This window comes from Trichechus manatus, unplaced genomic scaffold, assembly GCF_000243295.1.
Source record: "Trichechus manatus latirostris isolate Lorelei unplaced genomic scaffold, TriManLat1.0 scaffold00070, whole genome shotgun sequence".
Taxonomy (NCBI): domain Eukaryota; kingdom Metazoa; phylum Chordata; class Mammalia; order Sirenia; family Trichechidae; genus Trichechus; species Trichechus manatus.
The window spans coordinates 12,382,496-12,404,159 of NW_004444006.1; the positions used below are offsets into that span (position 1 = coordinate 12,382,496).

The window sequence follows — 21,664 nt, forward strand, 5'->3', positions numbered from 1 at the left end:
AAGGGACAGTGTTGACATGTCATGGGGTTGTTAACCATTATCATAAAACAATACGTGTACTAACTGTTTAATGAGAAACTATTTGTTCCATAAACCTTCATCTAAAGCACATCTAACTAAATAAATAAAACTTCCGTCCCACTAGCCACATTTCAAGTGTTCAATAGCCACACATGGCTAGTGGCTACCATACTGGACAGCACAGCTTTAAAGCATTTGTTTGTAAGGTAGAGAAATCTCACACATGGAGTTTTAAAGCATTCCCACCATATTGTTCTTGCTCTATAAACGTATTAATTATACATTCCCTTTATGTTTTTCGAAAGTAAAGTAATAATGCTGAGAACTCTACAAATACGCACGGGATAAATAATTCTTCCCAGTGCTCACCAATGAAGATCCACTCTCGACTTCTTGGAATTTCTGTAATTTCCTACACAGGAACTAGAGACAAAGCATTATACTTCTATTGAAAACTCTGCCAACACTGTCATTTTAGAGATTTCTGAATCCTAAACAGCTTCTGCCTGATGAGCTTGGGGGTAGTTCCAAAATTCCATGCTAATTTTTATTTTGGTTTAGTTTTATTTTTTAATTCAGAGTTTTAACAATGAGACATTCACAAAGCAACATGTGAACAAATCCAAATTACTATTACTTCCATAATACGCTGTTCTCCTTTCTCTCTACCCTCCCATACATACAGCAAAGAAAATATTTTCCCTATCCGATATCCCTACAGCACACTTAATTTGTTACTTCAAAACTGCAACTGAACTGGCAAGGCTTCGTTTAATAGAACACACATTGTTTTTGCTAAGGTAGAGGTTTCCATAAAGGAAGTAGTTTGTTCCTTGTAGTTGATGAGGAAATGAAGAGAAAAATCCAATTTGCTGCCCTACTTCTGCCCAAAGCCTCCATACTTTCTGCTTTATTCTGCAGTCCCTGGGTGGCACAGTTAAGCGGTTGACTACTAACTGAAAGGCTGGTGGTTGGAACCCACCCAGACGTACCTCGGAAGAGCTGGTGATCTGCTTCTGAAAGGTCACAGCCTTAAAAATCCTACGGAGTGCAATTCTACTCTGCACGCATGGGGTCGCCATGAATTGGAATCAATTCAATGGGAACTGATTTTTTTTTTTTTGAGGGGGAGTGAGGGTCAAGACATTTTAGCACTGGCAAGGCATCTCCACACTACAGGGACATTTAAGGAATGAGTCATGGCTGCAAAAACCCAAGAGGTCTCCTGAACTTGAGATAATCCTATTCTGAAAATAAAATCTGAATGCAAGCAACACCTCTAAGATGTCTTGTAAAATAATCTTAATCTCTCAGACCCAATGAATCTAGTCTCATTTTAAGCAGCCCTTCACTAAGTAGTACAAACGAAGAAATGTAATAAATCTAACCCACGAGTTGTTCTCCTTGTAGACGTAATGCCACTATTGTAAGATAAGTGAAAATCAGTGTTTTAAAGGTTAAAGCATATACCAAAGATGTCAGGGGATCAGTCTTTTGGTATGAAAACATTAGGGACAAAACATTAACAAAATGGGTCTCCAGATTCTACTCTATGATGAACAACATTGCAGTAGGTTTCCAGTTTAACTATTAAAAGGGAAAAAAAAGACTCTCCACACACCCCTGACCTCCTTTAACATTATTATGAAAGGAAAAAATCTTAAACCTATTTAGTTATCTTACTCTCAATTATAATATTCATGTAGCATAAATTAGAAATTTTGGATTATGATTAACATCAGCCATTTTTAAACTTAAATGTTTCTAAGAAAAGCTTATCAATAAAACCCAACTTAAGAGAATGAATATATAATTACTCTTAAATAACTCAGGCCTCTCCCTAGTTATAAGCAGTACTCACCATCCTGTATTTATACAGCCCTTTCATCTATATTTAATCCTCACAATAATCCTACTTCATAGGAATCCGCACCTCTACTTTACAGATGAGACAGAGCAGAGGAAGGAAGTGATTTACCAAAGGCCACGTGGCTCATAAGAGGCAAGAGCCAGTAATTAAATCCAGGTCTCCTGACTCCAAATCTAGTGTACTATCCACTAAACTACCACTGTCTCCTAATATAGCCCAAGACTACATACTTTAAAACATATTCCTTCAATTTCAATAGGCATGTCTAAATTATTCAACCTCACTATGAGCTTTTTGGAGCCCTAGTGGCATAGTGGTTAAGAGCTCAGGCTGCTAACCAAAAGGTCAGCAGTTCAAATCCACCAGCTGCTCCTTGGAAACCCTACAGGGCAATTCTACTCTGTCCCACAGGGACACTATGAGTCAGAATTGAGTCGATGGCAATGCTTTTAATGGGTATGAGCTTTCTGTATCATGCTCATTCCTTGTACGAAAACTTCCAAAATGACAAAAACGCCTTTTATAAACAGGATGAATCCATGAGGACTTATTTTTAAATGTCAACTCTATCTATCTATCTATCTATCTATCTATATATATATATATAGTAGCTCCTTGGCTAAACAACATATTTTATTAGCCTCATTTCTCTCAGAGTACTATGTGCCAATATATCCAAATCCATTCCCGGAAGTTAGTAGCCAAATTAGAAATTCTGCCTAGTTGTTTCAAAACACTACTCGTTTTGGTCAAGGAATGTATGACTGTGTCAAGTAAATTTAATTCTAGGGAAGAAAAGCCAGTAAGAAAACCTGAGATTTAATTACTAATTAGGTAATTTTAAAACGCAGATTTTATCCACCTTGAAAATTTTAAAGCATTGTTAGCGATCGCCATCTCTTATAGCTATTATCATATGTTAATATAATAAATTATGCACATTGCTAATGTTTTGACCACTGCTAAAAGTAGTATCACATTTAATTCTCCTAGTCCATGTACATCAATCTTTTAAAAACATAATTTTGTTATGGGGTTACACTGAAAGTCACTTAAAATACTACTATTCAATTATTAATGGTTCAGGCGACCTGGTGCTAAGTATAAGCACACATATTAATTATATTTGATGAACATACTGCATCATAGTAGTAGCCACTTAAGGAGACATAAGGCATCAGCATAGACAGTTAATAAAACAGGCTTTACAAAACTGAATTCTAAAACATCAAATCAAATGCTTGTGTAAATATCAATTAAAAAAAAATAAGCCACATCTATTAAATCTGGAAGAAATAACCTCTTTAGGAAAAAAATGTGGAGGGGGAATGAAGAATCAAGGTAACCTAAACATCAACCAACCACTCAAGCATCCTGTTCATTTTCAACTTTCACATGTTCATCCAAGCTCTGAACTTGTTCTGAAGCAGAACATGTCGATTTTTAAAAAAAATCATAGACAGCAACATAAAAATATATTACACTGAAAAGAAAAGGGCAAACATCATCTGTTTGCGATAGAGCTTCATTAAGAACCTTCTAAAGGAGGTAAGAATTAGTCATTCAATCCTTGTCAATAAAGCAAAGAAAAATGTTAGCTCAAGAACATCATCATCAAAATGAAAAGTACTTAAGGCAGTTTAAAAAAGTTAAATCACAAAGAACTGCTGAATTTGAGGTCAGCATATAAAGTACTATGACATATGCAGACACCAAAAGTGTCGGGGAGTCTTCAAATATAGAATGTTTAATTAAAATTTTATGGCATTTGTTGCAGAGACAAAAGTTTATTAGTGGTTATAAGGGGCTGAGGGGAAGAGAAATGAAGAGTTATTACTTAAATGGGTAATGAGTCTTCCTCTAGGGGTATGAAAAACATTTGAAAATGGATAGTAGTGATGGTAGCACAGTATGGTTAATTAATTAATGTCACTGAATTGTACACTTAAAAATGCCAAATATTTTGTTATGTATAATTTACTACAGTAAAAAAAGAATGACTGATGAACACCATGCATGAACATCGAAAACATCAGGCTAAGCAAAAGAAGTCAATCATAAGAGACCACATATTTTATGATCCCATTTAAATAAAATGTCCGTAACAGGCAAATCTATAGAAAGTATATTAGTGGTTGTTTAGGTCTGGTGTACTGGGGGAAGTGGGGGGGGGGTGACTTGCTAAAGGGTTTGGGTTTTCTTTTTAGGGTGATGAAAATGTTCTAAAATTGATTGTGGTGACAGTTGCATAATTCTATAAATATGCTAAAAACCATTGAATCATACAGTTTAATGGGCAAACTGTAATTGTATCTCAATCAAGTTACAAAAAAAATTTATGGCATTTTCAACAAATAAAAGGTTAATAACAACCAGATAGCTTTTTAACTCCATACATGGGTTTAAAAAAAAAAAAAACCGTTGCCATCGAATTGTGGAATTCAGCTCTGTGAAAAAGAAAAAACAGGAAGTATTTGGGTTCTAGTCATGGCTGTAACATTAACTAGCTATGTCAGTTTGGCCAATTCACTCCATCTCTTATGCCTCAGGATCTCCATCAATATTAGAGAATAGGATTAAATCATCTACAAGGTATCTTCCAATTCTATGAATCTGTGACTAAGATACAATCCAGGTCACATTACAGTATTAAGTATGAAAAATAAAGTTTAAGAAACAAAATGAATAAATAGGATGTAAGCTTAGAAGATGTGATTTTCTTTTCTCACTGCCATTTCTCTCATTATGTACTATTTCCCTTTTAGTGACTATCTTAGTTTTTTGAAGAAAAATGTAGAGCATTCTTCTTTAAAAAAATAGGGCAGGGTTGCTGTTTCACTATCTTTACTTATTGTATAAGATGCCTCTCACCAATCACATGATTTGATTATTTCCAATACTGGCCTATCACAGGATGCTACCAAAGCACCCACCACTGCTGATGCTATTATAACCCTAAGAGATTAGCCTCACCTATAATTCTTGTATCTTTACCACTTGAAGAGGACAAAAAAAAAAAAAAGACTCAGAAATGTTCCTCAGGGGTGTAACCTCTTGGCAGAAAATCTACTAACTTACAGCTCAAAAACTACTACAACCTCCAAAACAGTTAAAAACAAAAGAGTATTAAGGACGTCAACAAATGAAAGGACAGAAAACCATGCCAAATGCTGCCAATTCATAGAATCGAGTTAGTATAAAAAAGGAAACCATTATGATGACATTTCATCTCACTCATGTACTTCAATTTAGACTGTGGATTTAATCTTCAATTATCCATTTCATATTCTTTTATTATTGAGCTACATCACTAAATTAGAATTTGGTCTTATCCACGAACTCAATTTTGACTTCTCTCATCATTCCCAAGAAGTAAAAAACGAGATTCAAAAATCCAAAAGATTCATGTGTTTACAAAAGCAAAATATCAAACCAAACTCACTGCCATTGAGTTGATTCCGACTCATAGCCTATACTACAGAGCAGAACTTCCCCACAGGGTTTCCAAGGAGTGGCTGGTGGATTCAAACTGCCAACCTTTTGGCTAGCAGCTCTTAACTACCACGCCACCAGGGCTCCAAAAGCAAAACAGTTAATGTAAAATCACTAATTACTAGCAATGCTGGTGTTCACCCATCACTAAACCACATGATTTTAAGAAATAAGAGACTTCCATCAAAACATAACTTCTGTAAAAGTGAAGCCAATTTTAAAAAGTAAAACCACTCGACCAAAAATTACTAGCAGTGTTGGTGTTCACCAACTACTAAACTACATTATTTTAAGGACATACGAGTTTTCCATCAAAAAATAACTTCTGTAAGAGTGAAATCAATTTTAAAAAGTAAAACCACTTGACCAAAAACAAATAATATAACAAAAACAATGTTATATTATTTGAAGAAAACAGTTTTGTATTTAAGTCCAACCATACTAACAATTATTTCTGAACCAATGTTCCTACATAGAAATGTCATCACAAGTGATCATATATCCCTGGTTTGTGCAGAACAGTAATGGTTTATACCTGCTGTCCTGGAGTAATTAGTAATACGGTCCCCGCTTCCACACTAAAAAATGCCCATATGGAAAGTTATAAGGTCACCTGAGTTAAAATTAACACTGAAGGGAACTTTGGTCAATAAAAAAAGAAAACCGTAGCTGTGTGAACTACTTTCTTTCTACAGTCAAGTGGAGATCAAGAGGAAAAGGATCTTCTTTCATTCCAAAAAAAATTTAAAACATTGAACACAAATATTTCCTTTCCCCCCACAAAAAAGTATCATGCCATGTGAATACCATTAGAACATCAAACATTATAACAGAAGCCCAATTTTTAGTCGTGAAATTATTACAAGAGGTCCAAGAATCTATATATACACCAAATGCTGTCTACAGACACTTGTCTTGCACATATATAGGTACTATAATGACACAGCGGCTGCAACAACGGGCTCAAACATAGCAACGACTGTGAAGATGGCACCGGACCGGGACAGTGTTTCGTTCTGTTATACATAGGGTCGCTATGAGTCGGAATCGACTTGACAGCATCTAACAACATTATGACTAATGAAAATAAAACTTGGGTTGGAGTACTAAAATATTAGAAAATCTATAGCAAAAACATCAACTATTATTTCATGAGGAAAACCACACATTCAAAAATGTATTCCCAAACTGTTCAAAATTGCCAAACCTTTTATATTAAATATCTCAACTGATGAAAAGAAAAATAAACCGCTTGATTATCTGGGAAACTTCCACATTCAAGGTTAAGAAAAAAATAATGAAGGAAAAAAATGGACACAGAAGTATTATACTGCTTTCTTACACTAGTTATCAAAACTTCAAGGGATTATGTAAACTGGATAGTTTTTAAAATCAATGGGCCATAAAGGTTTGGATCTTTGTGTTATACGGAAATGTTAACTGGACCTACAAAAGAAAAACATGTCCCCATCTTAGATAGTGGCCCAAAATTCTAGTACCTCATTGGTCTGGGTTTGACAGAGGATTTTTCACTTTCTAATTTGTTATCCACTCTATGGTAAATCAAGGGACCAAAAGGCCAGTTAGTGATCTGCTCTATTTTCCAAACCACAAGTGCTAAGGAAAAACTAATGTACATAATTCTATAAATGCAGATGCCTCATTTGACCTACCGTATTATTTAAGGCCTCCCATGTTCACTAACCTGAAAGAATATCCATCCAGCCTAACAAATCTAGACACCATTTGATTACTAAGCCATTTCTTAAAACCATTTCTTGTTTTAAATTAAGTTTATCAGATTACATCAAGAGCGCTAATGGCTGAAACAGGAACTGTAAAAGAAAAAAAGGGGGGGGGGGATAATTGCTAGATCAGTCTCAATTGTTTCATAAAGCCTTGAAGTGTTAACAAAAGTTTTTGATGCAACATAACCTACAGATTTATGACAACCCTTGTAATTTCATTTCTAGTGTATTCCCTATCTAGTAATTTCATTTCTATTGTATTCCCTATCTAATTAGGGAACTAAATCTAGAGGCATTAAAGTTTAGAGATTTCAGTGTCAGACAGACCTGAGGTAAAATGGAGGCCTACCATTTACTAGTTATTTAACTGAGGACAAATTACTTAACCTTTTCTCTGAGTCTCAGTTTTCTCTATAGAAGTTAATATACTCATGAAGCTTTGTTTTAAGGACTATATAATAATGCATGTAAAGCACAGGGCCTAGAACATAACCATCCAATAAAATTAGATATGAATGTAGGCCTGGGACAATCCAGGTTTCCACCTGTTGTTCAAGCATAATTATTAATAATGTGCCTTCTGCTCCTAAAAGTGTCCTGCTTAGGGCAATAAATTATGTGGTTATCTTAACCATGATTATGATGATAATGATGAAAATAGTTAATACTAATTAGAATATCATGTATCAATTATGACTTTCTGAATCTTGAAGAGAAAAAAATCAAGCACCACACAAAATAGTGTAAGATTACTTTCCTGTAAGATAGTCTACTGATATTTCATTTAGTTATTCAATGAACATTTAACCACTATTTTATTTATCATACCCATCTCATTTCAACAATGATTTAAGGCAGCAATTTTCTTTTTTGGTCTTTCTGTTTTATACAGGTACTGGCAAACTTCAGGCATTATTTTAAAAAAGGAAAAATCACAGATAAAGCAATGGTGATTTTCAGCTACTCAGAATATTACCCTTTGAATTCCCAGTGAAAAGTACCCATTCTCATCATGAAGAATGCCCAACACCAACTAACATATATCAATGAGCCCATCCAATTACAGGGCCTGCAAAACAGAACAATAAATATGTTTAAACATGCATTCTACACATAAATCATCAGGAGACGCAACAAAAAATAAATTACCTGACTGTTATGACATAGTATTGAAATACAATAAACTGGATTTTAGTTTTCTTCACTCTCTGCTCTAGAAAAAAAAAGAATCCATTATTCTTCCTCTTTTATAAGATATACATTTTCTTTGTAATAGACACATCCTAAAAAAAATACACATCCCTATGCATTTTAGTTAGAAATACCCCATAACCCAACCTACTTCAATATTAGTATTAGGATATTTGGGGAGACCAAAGAAGGTCAGAGGGAACCAAAGATTTCCTTTAAAGGCTGAGAGTTAATCTACCTTTTAATATAAGCTTGCTTAAAATAGGCCTTTCCTTATCAGACCAGTAATTATTTTCAGATTCAGATGGTCACTTTCAAGGACTTATTCAGGACATTACACTAGCCTAAGGTAGGAACTAAAGCATTAAAAATAATATTTTATTTTCAGGACATCCTAGGCTAAAGAATGTTTGAAAACATTTTTTCAGTCACCAAAGAGTGTCCTAGAACTGTATTTTTAAAAGGGTTTAGACTGGTCTTCCTGGGTACTTAAATCTATTTTTACAATTTAGAAAAGTAACTGGTGGGGGGGGGGCGGCTATAATTGTGCTTGCCTGCTCCCAAGTCATCCAGGATGGACAGACATAATGTGCCTGATGGGATAATATTAGTTATTTTCTCTTTAATCATCAAGTCTCAAAGATTAGTAGTAGTTCGTTTAGTATTTCTCCCTCACTTCAATCATCCAAAACCAATGCGGTTAAACTCTAATTCAGGAAATGCGGGCTTCTTATTTCCAGCAAAAAAAAATACATATATACATAAGTATATACATAGTATATACACATATATACATACACACACACACACACACACACACACACACACACACACACAGTGGGGCCTTGCAAACGGTGGATGACAATCTGATATAAATACTTCCTCTTGTCCAAAGACGAAAAAATGAACCTAAATAACAAGCAAGGCCCTGCTAGGCCTCAGATTTCCCGGGCTAACCTGTGGAATAAGTATGGTGAAACTGTCTAGGGAAGGAACGTGGCTGTCTCCTCCATCTTGAAATTAATCAGCATAAGGGAAAAAGGGACTGAGTATTCAGGAAGCAGAAGCCCAACCGGTTAATACTAGTAAGTAAGCCATGGCGTACGTGGCAGATACCGCCCGCAGAAGCCGAGACCCTTTGGCTTTTTTTTTTTTTTTAATGGGGAGGGGTTGGGTTGTTGGCCGAATGAACGGAAATTAACATAAAAATAATTTGGCCCAATTCCTACCCCAACCTAGAGAAAAACAACAAACACGCAACGGCTTTTCCCTCCCTTTTGGGGGATCCTTCTAGTGATTTCAGGCAAAGGACACGCCAGGGTTTTCAATTCTAACAAGGAAGTAAGCCACATTTGCCTCAGATCCTCAGGGAAGATGTCATCGTGACCCCAGGGGGCGCCTAATGGACAGTGTCCTGCAGAAGGGCTCAAAATGGGGTTTTGAAAAATGTAAATCCTGGGAAATCTAAAGATCCAAGAGTTACCAGCATCTGACTTACAGCGGCCTGATGTTTTTTTTTTCCTTTTCCCATACCCAAGTCCGCCATGTAGAGGGCGGAGAGGTGAGGGGAAGCCTCAAGAGAACAGAAGGGAGAAAAACCTGGGATGATAAAAGATTCTCACGCCTGAGGTCAACACTCGGAAACTGCCACCCCCAAATTCCTAAGACTTTGGAGGGTCCCGGCTGCGGCATGCGCGGCCACTGAGAGGAAGTACTACCCACCTCCTTCCCCTTCTTCAAAGCACCCATCGAGTATACCAATCAACTAAAATGGCAGCGGCGACTACGCCACGAAGCCCCCCGCAGCAACGGGCCCTGGGGTTCAGAGGCGGCACTGAGGCTCTGCCACGACGCACCACTCAGGCCATTTTGAGAGAACGCGGCAGCAGTGGCTCCGCGATCTTCCTCTCGCTCTACATCCATTTCTCACGGGATTCCCAAGTCTTCACTTACTCGGTTTTAGTGTCAGGATCCGACTCGGTCGGTTCGGCCTCCGACGCCGAGGCTCCTTGCACCTCCCCTACGGCCGCTCTCAAGCCCGCCTCCGATGAGTCGCTGGTTGAGACCCGCCTCTAGCCCAGCGCCTGCTCGGAGACGTTGCTCAGGCAGCCATTATCTTCCCCATTGTTACCAAGCAGCGACAGGAAACGACTGCCCACAACAGGAAGTGATGATGAAGCGTCCCACTCTGAGCCCCACTCCCAGCCTATTAGCCAATCCTGGTCGATTCCTCGAAAATGCTTGGCGGGAGGAGGAGGGGGATAGCAGACGACGCGGCAAGGCAGACCAAGGTTTGGAAAAGGAAAGCTGCTGTGACGCCCACCTTGTGACAGGCCCCACCCTCCTCCGCCATTTTGAATTGTGGCTAGAAATTCGAGCCTGAGAATTGTGGGAACCTTCGCTTTCCCATCTTGAAAACTGAAGAACGTCACGTTAAAGCCTTTTTGTGAGAACGAAATGTGATAGTAGTCTAACCTAACATCCATTCATACAAATAGTCCAGACCGGTTCAAACAGTATCCCACCTTTTTAAAAACATATTTATTGAGCGCCAACTGTATGTCAAGCACTGTTGTAGGTGCTGAGGATGAAGCAGAAATTAAAACAGACCAAAACCCCAGTTCTCGTGGATCTTAATATTCTACTGGGGGGCAATAATAGTAATAAATACCATCTTAAAAAAACCAAACCCGTTATGGTCGAGTCGATACCGACTCATAGCGACCTTATAGGAAAGAGAACTGCCCCATTCCAAGGAGCGGTTGGTAGATTCGAATTGCCCACTTTTTGGTTAGCAGCGGAGCTCTAGGGAGGGGGAAAAAAAGCGGGCAAAGGGGATAGGAGAGTGCTCTGTGGGGGCAGACAGGAATTACAGTTTTAAAGAGTGGTAGGAGGCCTCTCCCAGATGGTAACTCTCAGAAATATTTGAAAGAGGGCGGTGTTTGGAAATGGATGGGAAAATCTGATAAAGTAGGAATTTGTAAAAGGGCGGTTAAGGAAAGCCTTTCTGAGATGGTAATGCCTGAAGGGAGTGAGGGAATGAGCCACACAACATTCAATTACCATTTTCACAGTTAAAGGAAATCAACTTTACCCTCATTTTTAGGGTGTTCCCGTGTTTCTTTTTTCATTTTTTCCTCTTTTGTGTGTTTTCCAGTAACATGCCAGCTACACTGGCTTTATTACTATTCTTCCAACAAACTAAACTTGTTCACACGTCAACAATTTTACATGGGCTGGAATATTTTCCCTTCTTATCTTTGCTCTCACCGTCCAGGCCTCTTCTTGTTATCTCCCCAGAGATGCCTTCTCTAACTTACCGATTTAAAATACTTTCCAACATCCCTTTACCTACTTCATTTTCTCTAAAGCACTTAATTTGAAAATATATTTGTTTACCCCTCCTTTTAAGAGCAGTAAACTTGTTTATTTTGTTCAGTGTTGTATCCCCAATGAGCTTATACAAGGCCCTTAAATATTTGTTGAGAGAATGCCCCCCAACAACATGTTGGCCATTTCATCAACATGGGATATAAATAGAGTATTTCACTTCAAGCAGTTAAAACAAGATCCCTCATACAACTTCCCAGCAGGCTTGGTATTTTCATTTTTGACAGTATGTGTATGTGATTTAGGCGCTATGTCTCTACTCAGTTTTGTCTAATTTTACATAATCATGTACTAGAATGTACATGTGCTACTAGAACCTTTACCTAGAACATGTAAAACGAATTAATTCTTCAGTGGCCTGCAACCGCTATTAAGTGTGATACTGAGTTTATGGCAATAACAGATAAAATACAGTTTTAAAAACATTCACTCATTCAGTAAGTATTTATCAAGCACCGTTTTTCTTCCAGTCATTGTGTTAAGCACTGGGAATAAAGCTGCAAAAAAGAGGAAGACCCTCGATGAGATAGATGGATTGACACAGTGGCTGCAACAATGGGTTCAAACATAGCAAAGACTGTGAGGATGACACATGACCCGAACTGACTCCTGTTCTTCTTACATATTTGTGACCACCTTCAAGTAATTTTTACCTTTCTTGGTCAACTGGCCCTTAATAGGAAAAAAAATAATAATCCCCCAACTTCCCTCCTGGTTATATATTCAACAAAATTTATTTATCTCTTACCATGTGCCAGTCACTGTGTTGGTCTCTGGGGTTATATCAAGTAGACCACAGACAAGAAAACAGACATTGAACACATACTTATAAATGCAATGAACATTAATTACAAAGGAGACATGTGGGTACAATGGGGGGGGCGTATAAAAGGAACATTTAACCTAGAGAAGTTGCCATTTTTAGCTGAGACACGAAGGAAAATGATGGTTAGGGAAGGAAGCAAGATGAGGAAGGAACCCTGGGAGAGGGACCTGCCTTTACACATACCCTGGGGTGAGAAAGTGGAGCCTGGGGAAACTAAAAAAAAATAGCTAATTTTCTATAACAAATTACTGTATTTGATTTTTCTTCGTAGCACTCGTCACTTCGGAATTCAACATGTCTGTTTATTTTTTATATTGATTGTATTTATACGTTTATATCCATCAATCTTACCACTGGACCCCCTCACCTCTCCAGTGTATTTCCCAAGCCTAAAATACATAATAGGTGCTCAATAAATACTTTTCGAATGAATCAATAAATTAGCTTGTAGATGACATTAGAGACTTTGGATCTTAAAAGCAATGGGAAGTTGTTGAAGAGTTTTTTGTTGTTGTTTTTGTTCTTGTTATTGAAGAGTTTTAAAAAGAGGAGCCATATGATCTGATTAAAGTTTTGTTTTGTTTTGTTTTTAAGATCTTCATGGCTTCAGTGTACTTGAGACTGTATTTTCCCTCACAGTGGATAAACTTAGTGTTTTAAGATTCTAATACTCTTACCTTTAAGAAACGCGACTGCTTTTGTTTAAAAAAAATGACACCCACAAAATAATGTATTTATTTAGTTTAGATACTGCCTCTGATATCTAAACTTTCTATCGTTTGAATAAGAATCATTGGCCAAAAGCAATTTAACTAGAAAATCAATGTCTGCCTCCATGCTTCCATTTTGTCACAGTTCACTCCTTTAGGAGTTCACAACAAAATTCAAGTTTTGAATGAATTCAGTTTGCCCTGAGGAAGGGGATTAAAAAAAAAACCAAACCCGTTGCCACTGAGTCGATCCCAACCCATAATGACCTTATAGGACAGAGTAGCACTGCCCCATAGGGTTTCCCAAGGAACGGCTGGTGGTTTCGAACTGCCTACCTTCTGGTTAGCAGCCAAGCTCTTAACCTCTGCACCACCAGGGCTCCAAGGAAGGGGATAGCAAGATGGAAAGAGAAAAGTGGAAGAGAAGTCAGTGATTCATTCAGTCACTTAGTTAAGTCATTCATTCAACACTTATTTATTGTATGTCATGGCAGTGTGCTAGGCCCTGGGGCTATAGATATAAAAGCTACACCGTAGTCTCTGTCCTGAGGAAGTTCACAGTCCAGAAGAAGGGAGGCATCTGGGAGGATGTAGTTTCATTTCCAGTCATTTTGTAAAGTAAGATCTGTTCTGACCTGAACTCGCAAAAGAGAGTTGCGTTGTAAGGGCCTAGGTAACACTTTTTTTTTTTACTTAGAAAATGTGTATATAAATATATGGGTAAATAGATGTGAAATTATTAACAGTGGTTACATTATACATTTTTTGTAAAGTTTAATTATTTTTAGCAATAAACTTATATTGTAATAAGAAAAGCAGATTCAAAAAATAAACCAAAATAGTGCATAAGTAGTGTGCTGGGTTTGCCTCTTTCTACTCTGCTAGGTAGCACTCTTTAGGAAGTCACTCACAAGTTTATATTTGTAGAATGTCATAGATCTTAAAAATAATTGAAAGCTTAGGGAGTGAAACACACAAAACACAATAACAAAGCCCCTTTATCTTTACCGTTAGTAGAAGGTTTTTTAACCTAAAAGCCTTAAGAACAGCATCTTGTATACCCACGTTGTTGTTGTTAGTTGCTCAGTCTATTAGGCATGTAGAAAAGATTAAATTGTCTTCATTTCTTAGCAGCACAACGCCATGTTTATACTAGCATTGTTACTGAAAATCTTTTAGTTGCTCTAGAACTCAGTTTCTCTCTTTGAAAAAGGTATATAGTGACATGTATTGTTCCTCCCACAATTGCCCTATAAGTTAATTAACTGGGGTTGTTATCCTCCAGAAAAATATACTCTAAAAATAGGACGTATTATTGCAAATACTCAGACATAGTACAAATAAAATACGTATTGATGCCTGGTTAATTGCATTAGTAGCAGGAAAACTCAGAGCAGATTTACTGTCATGCCTGTTTTTTCCAGCTATCAGAGCAGCAGTAAAAGCTCCCTCTTCTTTACATTCTATGCTTTCTGGGAATATGAAAATAACGTGCCTAATGAAGTAAAATCAAGCACCTTACATATCCAAACATAAAGATTTAAGATGCTCTGGTTTAGAAAGCACAGGGCAGTTTTCCAATTCATGCCAAAACAGCTAGAAGTTCATCTCCCTGTAACAAATTAAGAGCAGTATAGCAGGCAGAAGACAGAGGGCTTGGATTTAGAGAAGGTATACCCATCTTATCCTCAATTAGTAATCTACTTTAATAAATAGACTCTCTGTCACTTAATTATTTAAACTACAAAGAATAAAATGCTTAAAATAGACTAGGTTGATAATGCACTATCTCTGACTTCAAGCACTAAGTTTCCCTTTGGAGCCTTGAGACAAGATTTACCATCCCTGCTTCTTATCTTGGTCCTCCTCAGTCACCACAAAAACCTCAGGCCCATCTGGTCTCCCACACTACTAAGCTCTCATCTCCATACAGATCAGCTATATAGTTCCACCTCCATCTCCATATGCGTTGTTCTCCATCCCCCCACCCCCCCACCCCCACACTTTTCCCTGAGCCCTCTGGGACCTCACATTCAATACTAACACATTTCCCTTCTTAGTCTCTTCATAGAAAAGTCTCTCCTTAGCACTTTGGCTAAAAAATGTCACCTCCCAAAGGACCATCCCTTCCCCAAGGACCCACTGACAAAATAATCTGAAGTGCAGACTTTTTTTTTTCCTTCGTATCTCAAAACTAGAAGTAGAGGTGGAAGGGGCACTTAATTAAAATACAGATTCATAGGCCTCACCCTAGGATTCTGATTCAGCTATTTTAGGATGGAACTCAGGGATCTTCGTTTTAAATAAACTCTCTAGAATATTCAGATGCAGGTTATCTGCAAGAAGAGTTTGGAAAATGGACTTAAATTAAAATGATAATTGTTATTGTTGTTAGGTGCCATCCAGTCGGTTCCAACTCATAGCAACCCTATATACAACAGAACGAAACACTGCCCGGTCCTGCACCATCCTGACAATTATTGCTATGTTTGAGCCCATTGTTACAGCCACTGTGTCAATCCATCTCATTGAGGGTCTTCCTATTTTCACCAACCCTGTACTCTACCAAGCATGATGTCCTTCTCCAGGGACTGGTCCCTCCCAATAACATGTCCAAAGTACGTGAGACAAAGTCTTGCCATCGTCACTTCTAAGGAGCGTTCTGGCTGTACTTCTTCCAAGACAGATTTGTTTGTTCTTCTGGCAGTCCACGGTGTATTCAATATTCTTCGCCAACATCATAATTCAAAGGCATCAATTCTTCTTTGGTCTTCCTTTTTCATTGTCCAGCTTTCACATGCATATGAGGCAATTGAAAATACCATGGCTTGGGTCAGGCTCACCTTAGTCCTCAAAGAGACATCTGTGCTTTTTAACACCTTAAAGAGGTCTTTTGCAGCAGATTTGCCCAGTGCAATAGGTCATTTGATTTCTTGACTGCTGCTTCCATGGGCATTGATTGTGGATCCAAGTAATATGAAATCTTTTCTCCATTTATCATGATGCTGTTTATAGGTCCAGTTGTGAGGATTTTTGTTTTCTTTATGTTGAGGTGTAATCCATATTCAAGGCTGTAGTCTTTGATCTTCATCAATAAATGCTTCAAGTCCTCTTTGCTTTCAGCAAGCAAGGTTGTGTCATCTGCATATTGAAGGTTGTTAATGAGTCTTCCTCCAATCCTGATACCGTGTTCTTCTTCATATAGTTCGACTTTTCGGATTATTCGCTCAGCATACAGGTTGAATAAGTATGGTGAAAGGATACAACCCTGATGCACATCTTTTCTGTTTTTAAATTACGCTGTATCCTCTTGTTCTGTTCGAACAGCTGTCTCTTGGTCTGTGGATAGGTTCCAAATGAGCATGATTAAGTGTTCTGGAATTCCCATTCTTCCCAATGTTATCCATAATTTGTTATGATCCACACAGTCGAATGCCTTTGCATAGTCAATAAAACACGGGTAAACATCTTTCTGGTATTTTCTGCTTTCAGCCAGAATCCATCTGACATGAGCAATGATATCCCATGTTCCACGTCCTCTTATGAATTTGGCTTGAATTTCTGGCAGTTCCCTGTCAATGTAATGCTGCAACCATAATAATAAATAATACTAAGACAATAATAGTTGCCATTTATTGTGTCCCTACTATGTGCCATGCATTTTATGAACATTATCTCATTTAATCCTCACAAAAAACTTGAAAAGGTTATGAGCATTTTATAGGTAAGGAAAATGAAACCCAAAGCATTGAAAAACAACCACAAAAGCAAAATTTGCCTGAGATCCCATGACTATTAAGTAATGGAGACAGGCTTGGACTCAAAGGCATATTGCTTCTTACAACCCAGATCTCCCAGCTCCTAAACCAAGGCTTAAGTGAATAGAGCATTTTTATTTAAAAAAAAAATTTAAAGGTGATTACAAAGATAGAAATAGAGTATGTGTCAACCTGCCTGGGTCATGATTCTCAGTGTTTTGGCAGTCGTATAACATTGTGATCACTTCCCTGTTGAGATTTGATATGTGATCACCCTCATGATGAGATCTGCTGTGAGTAGCCAATCAGTTGAAGGGGCGTTTCCTTGGGTGGTGTCTTGCATCAAGTGTGGGTGGACGTTCAGGCATGGCTTGAGGGCTTTTGCTCGTTCTGGATCCTGCAGCTGCCTCCTGTTGGTCTGACCTCCAGTTCTTGGGATTTGAGCTAGCAGCTTACCTGCAGTCTTGCCTGCTGATCTTGGGATTCGTCGATCTTCATAGCCTGTGAGCAACAGCCCTGCTCTCTGACCGTCCGATTTCAGGTTCGCCAGCCCCTGTGGCTACATGAATTAGGAGAAGCCTCTTTCCTGACCCATGGACTTGGGACATTACAGCCTCTACAACCACATGAGCCATTTTCTTGATATAAATCTCTCTATATATATTTATATACTTTACTGGTTTTGTTTCTCTACAGAACCCAGCCTAAGACAAAAAGACCTCTTCAAAGTGTTAAAAAGCAAAAATGTCATTTTGATGATTAAGGTGCACCTGACCTAAGCACCTCATATGCATGCAAAAGTTGGACAATGAAAAAGGAAGACCGAAGAATTGGTGCATTCGAACTGTGATGTTGGCAAAGAATATTAAATATACCAAGGACTTCCAGAACAAAAAAATCAGTCATCAAAGAAATACTACCAGAATGCTCCTTAGAAGTGAGGATGGAGAGACTTCTGCTCACTTACTTTGGACACATTATCAGGAAAGACCAATCACTAGAAAAGGGCATCATGTTGGGTAAAGCAGAGGATCAGCAAAAATGAGGGAAACACTCAATGAGATGGATTGATGAAATAGCCACAACAATGGACTCAAAGATACCAATGATCTTGAAGATTGCACCATGAGTCAGAGCCGACTTGACAGCAACTAATAACAACAACAATCTTATTTAAGGCTCACAATAAACGTGTAACGTGTGTACTATTATTATACCCATTTTACAGATGGAAAAATTAAAGCTTAAAGTAACTTTATCAAGGCAATACAGCTATTAAGTGGAAAGTCAAGGATATGAGCCAAATCTATCTGACTTTAGAGTCCAGGTCATGTGCTTTTAACTACTCTATCAAATCTTCGCAAGTCAACCTTTTAGAAAAACAGAACCCCTTAGAAAGAAAAAGAGCTGCAAATGGGTTGTATTATGGATTGATGAATTGAATTGTGTCTCCCAAAAATATATGTTGTAAATCCTAATCCCTATATCTGTGGTTATAATCCCATTTGAGAATGGATTTCTTTGCTATGTTAATGAGACAGGATTAGTGTAGGGTGTGTCTTAAGTCAAACAAGCAATCCAGAGAAGCAGAGACAGGGGAAGACAAATGCCAAGCCATGTGAAGAACACGCAAGAGCAGAAGCTCAAAGAAACAAAGACTTTCCTCCAGAGTCAACAGAGAGACAAAGCCTTCCTTTAGGGCCAGAACCCTGAAATTGGACATCTAGGCTTCTAAATTGTGAGAAAATAAATTTCTGTTTGTTAAAGACACCCACTTGTGGTATTTCTGTTATAGCAGCACTAAATAACTAATACAGGTTATTAAAGAGACACACCCACATAATTCAGAACAATAAGAGGAATACCAAACCCAAACCAGACCCACTGCTGTTGAGTCTATTCCAACTCATAGTGACTCTGTAGGACAAAGTAGAATTGTCCCTTAGGGTTTCCAAGGCCGTAAATCTTTACGGAAGCAGATTGCCACATCTTTCTCCCGAGGAGTGGCTGGTGGGTTCAAACTGCTGACCTTTTGGTTAGTAGCCGAGTGCTCCTTATAAGTGGAATAGAGTATTATTATTTTGGATGCTTTTGTTCACTCTTCGAACTGTTTTTTTCCGGTTTGACACCTGCTGACAATTTGCATTTCTAACAAGTTCCTTGCTGAGAATTTGCGTTTCCACCTCAGATATACTGGATCAGAATCTACAATTTAACAAGGTCCCAGGTGATTTTTATGTGTAACTTCCTGGAAACTTGTTAGAAATACAAATTCTCAGCAGGGGTTCGACCCCAAATGAACCCATTCAAAGCCCTCCTTTTGTTTTCCCCATGGTTCGCTGGGCCACCACATTTCCCAAATGTTAAGTGCCCACACCTCTTATGCCCTTTCCTACTGAGTGGTGGCTGACTGCACTTGTTTGAGCACTGAGCAGAAAAGAGGAAGTACCTCATGCTCCTTTTCACTCAGTGCACTATCTTCATCATGGTCTCTCAGTTACTTCCATGCTGGAAGGCACACTTGCACTTTCAAAGGGAGGAAGTATTATTGTTTGAAGCTGCCTGATTTTGAACACTTACAAACTCTCCTTCTTGTTAGAGGTGAGCCTATTTCTTTTGTTTATTTCCTCCCATATCTTATTTTACTTCCTGTATCACTTTATTTTTTTCGTAACTTTTATTTTATTGTTGTTGAGAATATACACAGCAAAACATACACCAATTCAACAGTTTCTACATGTACAACGTAGTAACATTGATTACATTGTTCAAGTTGTGCAACCCTTCTCATCCTCTTTTTATGAGTTGTTCCTCCCTCATTAACATAAACTCACTGCCCCCTAAGGTTCCTATCTAATCTTTCAAGTTGCTGCTGTCAGTTTGATCCCATATAGATAGTTCTTAAAACAGCACGATGCTCAAGGCAGAACTTTTTTACTAGTTAAGCTAAACTATAGTTTGGTTTTAAGATGACTTCAGGGGATATTTTTGGTTTAAGATTTAAAGATTATATCAAGGCAATAGTTTTCAGAGTGGTAAACTGATTTCTTGAAGAACAAGAGTAAAGAATATTCAGTTCTCTGATCTTGGGTGTCAGAGTCTTCGGTTAGTGTTCTATGTTTTTGAAGAAAATCCATAAAAAGATATACGGTAACACAAATATCGTCATACCTAACAAGATTTCCTACCCTCTCCTTCAGTTCAGAACTTGATTCAGCAAGAAGCCTAAAGTCATAAATAGAACATCAAACTTAGATAGGCAGCAGTGTAGATGTATCCATTAGTGTCAAGCTGCAATTGTATTTTTACACAAATAACGTGTGACTCTTGTGTTCATTTGCTGGCTGTGCCCTCCTCCCATGAGGCACCCTCACAAGTGCCGTCATGCCAATCCTCTTCCACATGTTGCTGTAAACAAAATAGCATAGCACACTTACGAAAATACCTCATGGGAGCAGGGTTCGGCCTGCAAACAAATGCATAAGGTGCGTTATTTGCATAATGATACAGTACTTGGTATTAGCTCTAACCTTCAGCAAAGTTGCTAGATGTTGCTGTTGCTGTTAGTTGCCTTGGGTGGGGTCAAGATATTAAAAAAACAGAAAACAAAAAAAACTTTTCAAGTAATTTGAATGTGCAACCTGTTTGGGAACTTTTAGTATAACCAAAAGGGGGGTCTTTTTAGGATCCCTAGTAGATTGGTTGGAGTGTTTGATGACATTTGTCAAATTACACTGTAGGCTGTTATTACCAGGCAAGGTTAATTCTATAGACTTGAGTACCTAAAGAAGAACTTAATTGGGAGTAGGTGAGGTATATTATTACTGTTCTTTGAGAATTTAAGTGAATTATTAGATTAATGGTTAAAGAAGCAGTGCCAGATGCAAGCATGGATAGATTATAGAAAAGAATAGAAAGCCCAGATCAGACCAAGCTGGTAAATATCTGATAAAGATGGCATCTAAAATCAACTGAATAATTATTTTTTAATAGGATGTTGAGACAATTAGTTAACTTTGAACAACAACAAATAAAAATAGATGCATAATTACCACACGCTACACACAAAAATAAAATCCATATGGATAAAAGTGTTTTATATAAAAACTGAAACTCCTGTAATTGGTGACAGTGTACATTGGTCCAACTTTTTGAAGTAAAATTTGGCAATGTATCCCAGAAGCCATAAAAATGTGCACTCTCTTTCACTCAGCAATTCTACATTTAGGAATTTATCCCAAGGAAGTAATCACATAAATGCGCAAAGCTGCATATATAAGACTGCTAATCAAGTATTGTTAATAATGATGCAAAACTAAAAACAATCTAAATATGCAGAAATATGGTATTGGTTACATAATTTATGGTGCAATTATACAGTGTCAAATATTGCAGAAATGAAATATGATTGTTGTTGTTATGTGCTGTCGAGTCAGTTCCAGCTCATAGCAACCCTACGTACAACAAAATGAAATGCTGCTTGGTCCTGCTCCATCTTCACAATTGTTGCTATGTTTGAGCCCATTGTTACAGCCACTGTGTCAATCCATCTTATTGAGGGCCTTCCTCTTTTTCACTGACCCTCTACTTTACCAAGCATGATGTCCTTCTCCAGGGACTGATCCCTCCTGATAACATGGCCAAAGTACATGAGACAA

The 21,664-nt window shown here is 37.8% G+C and overlaps 1 protein-coding gene across 4 annotated transcripts in view; it reads right to left on the minus strand.

The window, feature by feature from the left end:
- RLIM (ring finger protein, LIM domain interacting) overlaps positions 1-10,480 on the minus strand; it is a 33,144-nt gene extending 22,664 nt beyond the window's left edge. The window contains exons 1-3 of one of the 4 annotated variants that reach the window (XM_023734693.1): positions 10,276-10,480; positions 8,281-8,344; positions 7,089-7,218 (exon numbers count right to left, since the gene is read on the minus strand). The gene's annotated coding sequence lies outside the window, so the exon portion shown is untranslated. The other 3 variants (XM_023734694.1, XM_023734692.1, XM_023734691.1) reach the window with 3 other exon arrangements.
- Between the last annotated feature and the right edge of the window lie 11,184 nt (positions 10,481-21,664).